The sequence below is a fragment of the Halichoerus grypus genome, chromosome 5 (genome assembly GCF_964656455.1).
Source record: "Halichoerus grypus chromosome 5, mHalGry1.hap1.1, whole genome shotgun sequence".
Taxonomy (NCBI): Eukaryota; Metazoa; Chordata; class Mammalia; order Carnivora; family Phocidae; genus Halichoerus; species Halichoerus grypus.
Genome location: NC_135716.1, coordinates 116,633,328 through 116,641,775, shown reverse-complemented (window position 1 = coordinate 116,641,775; position 8,448 = coordinate 116,633,328).

The following is an 8,448-nucleotide window of genomic DNA, read 5'->3' as shown; positions in this document are numbered from 1 at the left end:
TGTGATATATCTGGAAAAGTCAGGGGAAAAAAACCACAAAACATTAGCAAACCAAATCCAGAAGAATATATAAAAAATAATAAGATATAATAAAAATAAATAAAATGAATTTAAATTTTTAAAAAAAAAATGTGTTATAACCAAATTGAATTTATACCAAGGATCCAAAGGTGATTTAATATTAGAAAATTAACACAATTCATCACATTAATATATTAAAAAGAAAAATTATCATCTTGATACATGCATAAAAGTATATTATAATTCAACCATTCTTCATTAAAAATGAAACCTTTGAAACTTTACTAACCTGACACTGTGAACCTTAATGTCTAAATCCTGATCGTTTAAATATAAAAAGAGGCATTACATCTTCAAGTATGGATATGAAATTAGACACCAGAGAGGGAAAATTCTAAATTCCTAAGAAAATAAATCACTTAAGAGTCCATAAATGATTAAAAAATTTTTGTTAACTATGAAAGTCTCAAAGGGTCAGGAGATAACTTGTTCTTATCTATATGGCCACTATACTAAGAAAGATTCATAGAACTTTAGTAGTCAGTTAGGAAAGATTCCTATGCAGAAAGGAAAAAAAAAAAACAGAATAGAAAATACAATAATTGGAAAGAAACATATATAAAACTGGAATTATCTGTAGGTGACATAGAAAATCTAATAGGATTAACAAATAATTAAAACTAGTAGGAAAGTTCTGCAAAGTTACCAGACACAAGGTCAATTTATAAAAATCAACAGCACTGGTCTCACATGTAAAGAGCTTAGGGGTCATCATCCCATCCTCACAAAAAGAAAAAAGCTAAATAACTGAAAATCAACAATTCTTTTTAGAGCCATCAGAAAAGTAAGGTCACACTGCAACTACTTTCCAGATAGTGTTAGGAAAACTAGCTCAATACATGGCATGTATAGGAACAGCTGCAAATGAATAACAAAAAGACAGGAAACCTCAATAGAAAAATAGGCAGAGGACGTAAGTAAGCAAATCATTTAAAGAAAGTTCAATGACAAATAAGTGTAGCAATCAGAGAAATGCAGTAGAATCAGAGAAATACCAACTGTAACAATATTGAGAGACACCTTAACATCCATCAGATTAATAAATATTAAAAATCAGATAACACCAGTTGTAGGTAAGAAAGTAAGGAAATAAGATTTCTCATCCTCTACTGAAGGAGTGTAACTGAAGCAGTATTATGGAAAATAATCTGATGGTACTTAATGAATTCCATATACACATTATCCCATGTTTCAACAATCACACACCTGGGTATAAACATCAAAAAAACTAGCACACAAATCAAAAGGCAACTTACATGAGGATATTTACCACAGTATTATTTTGTGGTTACAGAAAGTTGAAAGTTACTTTAGGTGTCCATCCCTAGAAGAATAGATAAATACATGCAATGGATACAGAACCTGAAATACTATACTACACTTAGAAATAATATAGTAGATGCATACACAGCAACAAAATAGATCTTAAACATATAGTGTTGAGTGAAAAGAGTCAAAACAAAGTACGATCTATAAGACAATACCATTTTTATAAATTAACACAAAGATGTACACAAAAAATAACATTTTATTTTATCAGGATATATTATAAACACCTTAAAGCAAAAGGCTTTCAGGGTAAGAGAAATGGAATAGGGTTGTGGATAGTGAAATAAAAATAAGTAAAATGATACAATGGAGGAGCCATCCACCAATGATGATAGGGTATCCTCAATTAAGAAGAATTATTAATTGAATTCTATGCTTGAGTTCCAAATGAAATGAAGAAACTAACAATAATAAAAAAGTAAAGCTCATAATAATAACAAAAAAGAAACCCTATCAAAGCAACTCACCACATTAATGGATTAAAGGAAGAAAAATTCTGACTATCTCCATAGATGCAGAAAAGGCATTTGATATATTCCACCACCTCTTCATGATTCTTAAAAAAGAAAAACTTGGAGACTCGCAAACTGGTAGTGGTGGGGAAAGGACTTTAGTGCAGCCCCCAGACAGAATCCAGGAGCTGCGGGTGCACCGTGGGAACTGGGGCGGCTCATGGTTTTAGAAGCACAAAGGGCAGAGACATGCTCCAGCCCTGGGATCGACCTCTGGGAGAATTGCTGTGGGCCCACATTACTGTGGGAGGCTACGGTTTTTAGCAGCGCAGACAGAAACGGAGACTGTGTGTCCTGGAGAGCTCAGTGAAGAGCAGACTAAGATTTCTCTGCTCTGGGTCAGAGGTTTGGGTGCAGTCCTTTCTGCTCTGATTCTTAGAAGAGACGCAGAAAGCTGCCAGAGAACAAAAGCTCAAAAAACCGATTTCTACTGAGCCCACCCAGCCCCCCCACAGGGGGCAGGACAACTCTGCCAAGCAGGGTTGCATGAGTAACAGCACGGCAGGCCCCTCCCCCAGAAGACAGGCTGGAAGAACAAGGGGACGACAACCCTAGAGTCCCTATAAAGACAGGTGCATCTTGCTTGGGTCGTGGTTAATACTTTGGACTCTGTACATTCCCTCAACCACCCCTCAACAGAATGACTAAGAAGAGGAACCCCCAACAAAGAAAAGAATCAGAGACTATGACCTCTGCCACAGACCTAATGGATATGGATATAAGCAAGATGTCAGAGATAAACTTCAGAGTAGCAATCATGAAGTTGATATCTAGGCTTCAGAAAAATATTAGTGATAATATAAAATCTCTAAGGGCAAAAATGAGATCTAATCAGACCAAACTTAAAAATGCTATGAATGAGATGAAGTTTAAACTGGATACCCTGACAGCCAGGGTAAATGAGGCAGAAGAATGAATTAGTGGGCTAGAAGATAAGATGATAGAAAAGAAGGAAGCTGAGGAGGCTTGGGATAAACAGCTAAAAGCCCAAGAGATCAGACTGAGAGAGATTAATGATGCCATGAAACGTTTCAATGTCAGAATTATTGGGATCCCTGAGTGGGTGGAGAGAGAGGACTAGAAGATATATTTGAGCAAACTGTAGCTGAGAAGTTCCCTAATCTGGGAAAGGAAACAAGCATTCATGTCCAAGAGGCAGAGAGGACCCCTCCCAAGATCCATGAGAACAGACCAATGGCCCGACATATAATAGTAAAACTTGCAAATCTTAGAACCAAGGAAGCAATCCTGAAAGCAGCTAGGCGGAAGAGATTTCTTACATACAGAGGGAGGAACATCAGAATAATGTCAGACCTGTCCACAGAGACCTGGCAAGCCAGAAAGGGCTGGCAAGACATATTCAGGGTACTAAATGAGAAGAACATGCAGCCAAGGATACTTTATCCACAAGGCTGTCATAAAGAATGGATGGAGAGACGAGGAGCTTCTAGGACCGGCAGAAACTGAAAGAATATATGACCACCAAGCTGGTCCTGCAAGAAATATTAAGGGAGATTCTATAAAAGAAGAAAGACCCCAACAGTAATATAGACCAGAAATTTACAGAGACATTCTATAGAAACAGGGACTTCACAGGCAACATGATGGCACTAAAATCAGTCACTCTCAACGTGAACAGCTAAACGCTCCCATGAAACAGCACAGGATTGCAGACTGGATAAAAAGACATGAACCATCCATATGCTGTCCAAAAGAGACTCATTTGGAACCTAAAGATACATCCAGACTGAAAGTGAGGTGATGGAGGACCATTTTTCATGCCAAAAGACCTCAAGCTGGGGTAGCAACTCTCATCTCAGACAAATTAGATTTTAAGCTAAAGACTGTAGTAAAAGATGCAGAGGGACACTATATCATACTTAAAGGGTCTATCCAACAAGAAGATCTAACAATTGTAAATATCTATGCCCCCAACCTGGAAGCAGCCAACCACATAAGCCAACTGTTAACCAAAAGAAAAAGAATCATATTGATAATAATACTTTAATAGGAGGAGACCTCAACACCCCACTCTCAGCAATAGACAGATCATCTAAGCAGAAGATCAACAAAGAAACAAGAGCTTTGAATGACACACTGAACCAGATGGACTTCAGAGATATATACAGAACATTCCACCCTAAAACAACAGAATAGTCATTCTTCTAGAATGCACATGGAACTTGCTCCAGAATAGACCAATACTGGGTCACAAATCAGCTCTCAATTGATACCAAAAGACTGAGATTATTCCCTGAATATTTTCAGACCACAATGCTTTGAAACTGGAACTCAATCACAAAAAATTTGGAAGGAATTCAAACACTTGGAAGTTAAAAACCATCCTGCTAAAGAATGTTTGGGTCAACCAGGAAATTAAAGAAGAAGTTACACAATTCATCGAAACCAGTGAGAATGAAAACACATCGGTCCAAAACCTATGGGATACTGCAAAGGTGGTCCTAAGGGGGAAATACATAGTCATCCAAGCCTCTCTCAAAAAAATAGAAAAGTCCCGAATGGACAAGCTAACCTTACACTTAAAGGAACTGGAGAAAGAACAGCAAATAAAACATAAACCAAGCAGGAGAAGAGAAATAATAAAGATTAGAGCAGAGATCAATGAAATAGAAATCAGAAAAACATTAGAGCAGATCAACAAAACTAGAAGCTGGTTCTTTGAAAGAATTAATAAGATCGATAAAGCTCTGGGCAGACTTATCCAAAAGAAAAGAGAAAGGACGCAAATTAATAAAATTATGAATGAAAGGGAAGAGATCACGACTAACACCAAGGAAATAGAAACAATTATTAGAAATTATTCTCAGCAACTATATGCCAATAAATTATGTAACCTGGAAGAAATGGATGCCATCCTAGAAACTTATAAACTACCATGACTGAAACAGGAAGAAATTTACAATCTGAACAGACCAAAAACCAGTTAACGAAATTGAAGCAGTAATCAAAAACCTCCCAAAAAACAAGTCCAGGGCTAGATGGATTCCCAGGGGAATTCTACCAAACATTTAAAGAAGATATAACACCTATTCTTCTGAAGCTGTTTCAAAAAATAGAAGGAAAATTTCCAAACTCGTTCTATGAGGCCAGCATTACCTTCATCCCCAAACCAGGCAAAGACCCCATCAAAAAGGAGAATTACAGACCAATATCCCTGATGAACATGGATGCCAAAATACACAACAAGATCCTAGGCAATAGGATCCAAGAGTACATTAAAAGGATTATCCATCATGACCAGGTGAGATTTATTCCTGGGATGCAAGGGTGGTTCAACATTCACAGATCAATCAATATGATACACTACATTAATAAAAGAAAAGACAAGAACCATATGATCCTCTCAATTGATGCTGAAAAAGCATTTGACAAAATACAGCATCCTTTCCTGATTAAAACTCTTCAGAGTTGGGCGCCTGGGTGGCTCAGTTGGTTGAGCGGCTGCCTTCGGCTCAGGTCATGATCCTGGAGTCCCTGGATCGAGTCCCGCATCAGGCTTCCTGCTCAGCAGGGAGTCTGCTTCGCCCTCTGACCCTGTCCCCTCTCATGTGTTCTCTCTCTCTCAAATAAATAAAAATCTTTAAAAAAAAAAAAAAAAAAAAAAAAAAACTCTTCAGAGTTTAGGGATAGAGAGAACATTCCTCAATTTCATAAAAAACATCTATAAAAAGCTCACAGAGAATATCATTCTCAATGGGGAAAAGCTAAGAGCTTTTCCCAGGAACACGACAAGGATGCCCACTCTCGTCACTATTGTTCAACATAGTACTAGAAGTCCTAGCATCAGCAATCAGACAACAAAAAGAAATAAAAGGTATTCAAATTGGCAAAAAAGAAGTCAAACTCTCTCTCTTCACAGATGACATGATACTTTATGTGGAAAACCCAAGACCCCACCCCCAAATTACTAGAACTCATATAGCAATTCAGTAATGTGGCAGGATATAAAATCAATGCACAGAAATCAGTTACTTTTCTATACACTAACAATGTAACTGTAGTAAGAGAAATTAGGGAATCGATTCCACTTACAATAGCACCAAAAACCATAAGATACCTAGGAATAAACCTAACCAAAGAGGTAAAGGATCTATACTCTAGAAACTACAGAACACTTATGAAAGAAATTGAGGAAGACACAAAAAGATGGAAAAACATTCCATGCTCATGGATTGGAAGAATAAACATTGTTAAAATGTCTATGCTGCCCAGAGCAATCTACACTTTCAATGCCATCCCTACTAATATACCATTGGCATTTTTCAAAGAGCTGGAACAAACAATCCTAAAATTTGTATGAAACCAGAAAAGACCCCGAATTGCCAAGGAAATGTTGAAAAAGAAAAACAAAGCTGGGGGCATCATGTTGCCTGATTTCATGCTATATTACAAAGCTGTGATCACCAAGACAGCATGGTTTTGGCACAAAAACAGACACATAGACCAGTGGAACAGAATAGAGTCACCATAAATGGACCCTCAACTCTATGGTCAACTAATCTTTGAAAATCAGGAAAAAACATCCAATGGAAAAAAGACAGTCTCTTCAATAAATGGTGCTGGGAAAATTGGACAGCTATATACAGAAGAATGAAACTCGACCATTCTCTTATACCATACACAAAGATAAACTCAAAATGGATGAAAGACATCAATGTGAGACACGAATCCATCAAAATCCTAGAGGAGAACATAGGCAGTAACCTCTTCGACATTGGCCACAGCAAATTCTTTCATGACACCTCTCCAAAGGCAAGGGAAACAAAAGCAAAAATGAACTTGTGGGACTTCATCAAGATAAAAAGCTGCATAGCAAAGGAAACAGTCAACAAAAATAAGAGGCAACCCACAGAATGGGAGAAGATATTTGCAAATGACATTACAGATAAAGGGCTGGTATCCAAGATCTATAAAGAACTTCTCAAACTCAACACCCAAAAAACAAATAATCGAGTCAAAAAATGGGCAGAAGACATGAACAGACACTTCTCCAAAGAAGATATACAAATGGCTAATAGACACATGAAAAAATGTTCAACATCATTAGCCATCAGGGAAATTCAAATCAAAACCACACTGAGATACCACGTTACACCAGTTAGAATGGCAAAAATTAACAAGGCAGGAAACAACAAATGTTGGCGAGGATGTGGAGGAAGGTGATCCCTCTTACACTGTTGGTGGGAATGGAAGGTGGTACAGCCACTTTGGAAAACAGCATGGAGGTTCATCAAAAAGTTAAAAAGAGAGCTACCCCCTATGACCCAGCAATTGCACTACTGGGTATGTACCCCAAAGATACAAATGTAGTGAAAAGAAGGGTCACATGCACCCCAATGTTCATAGCAGCAATGTCCACAATAGCCAAACTGTGGAAGGAGCCAAGATGCCCTTCAATAGATGAATGGATAAAGAAGATGTGGTTCATATATACAATGGAATATTACTCAACCATCAGGAAAGATGGATATCCACCATTTGCATCGACATGGATGGAACTGGAGGGGATTATGCTAAGTGAAATAAGTCAAGCAGAGAAAGACAATTGTCACATGGTTTCACTCATATGTGGTACATAAGGAATAGCATGGAGAACATTAGGGGAAGGAAGGGAAAACTGAAGGGGGGGAATCAAAGGGGGAGATGAACCATGACAGACTATGGACTCCAGGAAACAATCTGAGGGTTTCAGAGAGGAGAGGGGTAGGGAGAGGGGGTAGCCTGCTGATGGATATTAAAGAGGGCATGTGTTGTAATGAGCACTAGGTGTTATATGCAAATAATGAATCATGGAACACTACATCAAAAACTAATGATGTACTGTATGGTGATTAAGATAACATAATAAAAAAAAAAAACTTGAAGAACAAAGAACTGGTTTCTGAAAGGAACGTCAACAAGTATCTAGACAATTCTATACCAAGCATCATGATTTTTAGGAAACATAAGAAGCATTCCCATTAACATCAGGAATGTACGAAGACACGTGCTAGCATTGTACCTAGTCAGTATTATGCTAGAGACACTAACCAATGTAAAAAGACAATATAATGATTACTATGAGTACCACAAGCAACAAAATGTCATTATTGGAAAACCATAATCTTCTTCATAGAAAATCCTGAGAGATGCAACCAAAACTATATGAATATGAGAATTCAATGTATGAAATTCAATAATGTTCCTATTTTAAGCAAATAAATTAGAAATAGTAATTTTTAAATTCTCATTCACAATATGAACAAAACTATAAAATACCTAAGGAAAAAAATCTAACCAAAAATGCAGAAGCCTGTTTCGTAGAAAACTATAAAACTTTACTAAAGAAAATTTTTAAAGATCTGAACAAATGAAGAAACACATCACATCCATGTATGAAAATATTCAATATTAAGAGTTTAGTTCTGGGCGCCTGGGTGGCTCAAGTTGGTTGAGCATCTGCCTTCGGCTCAGGACATGATCCCAGGGTCCTGGGATCAAGTCCCGCATCGGGCTCCCTGCTCAG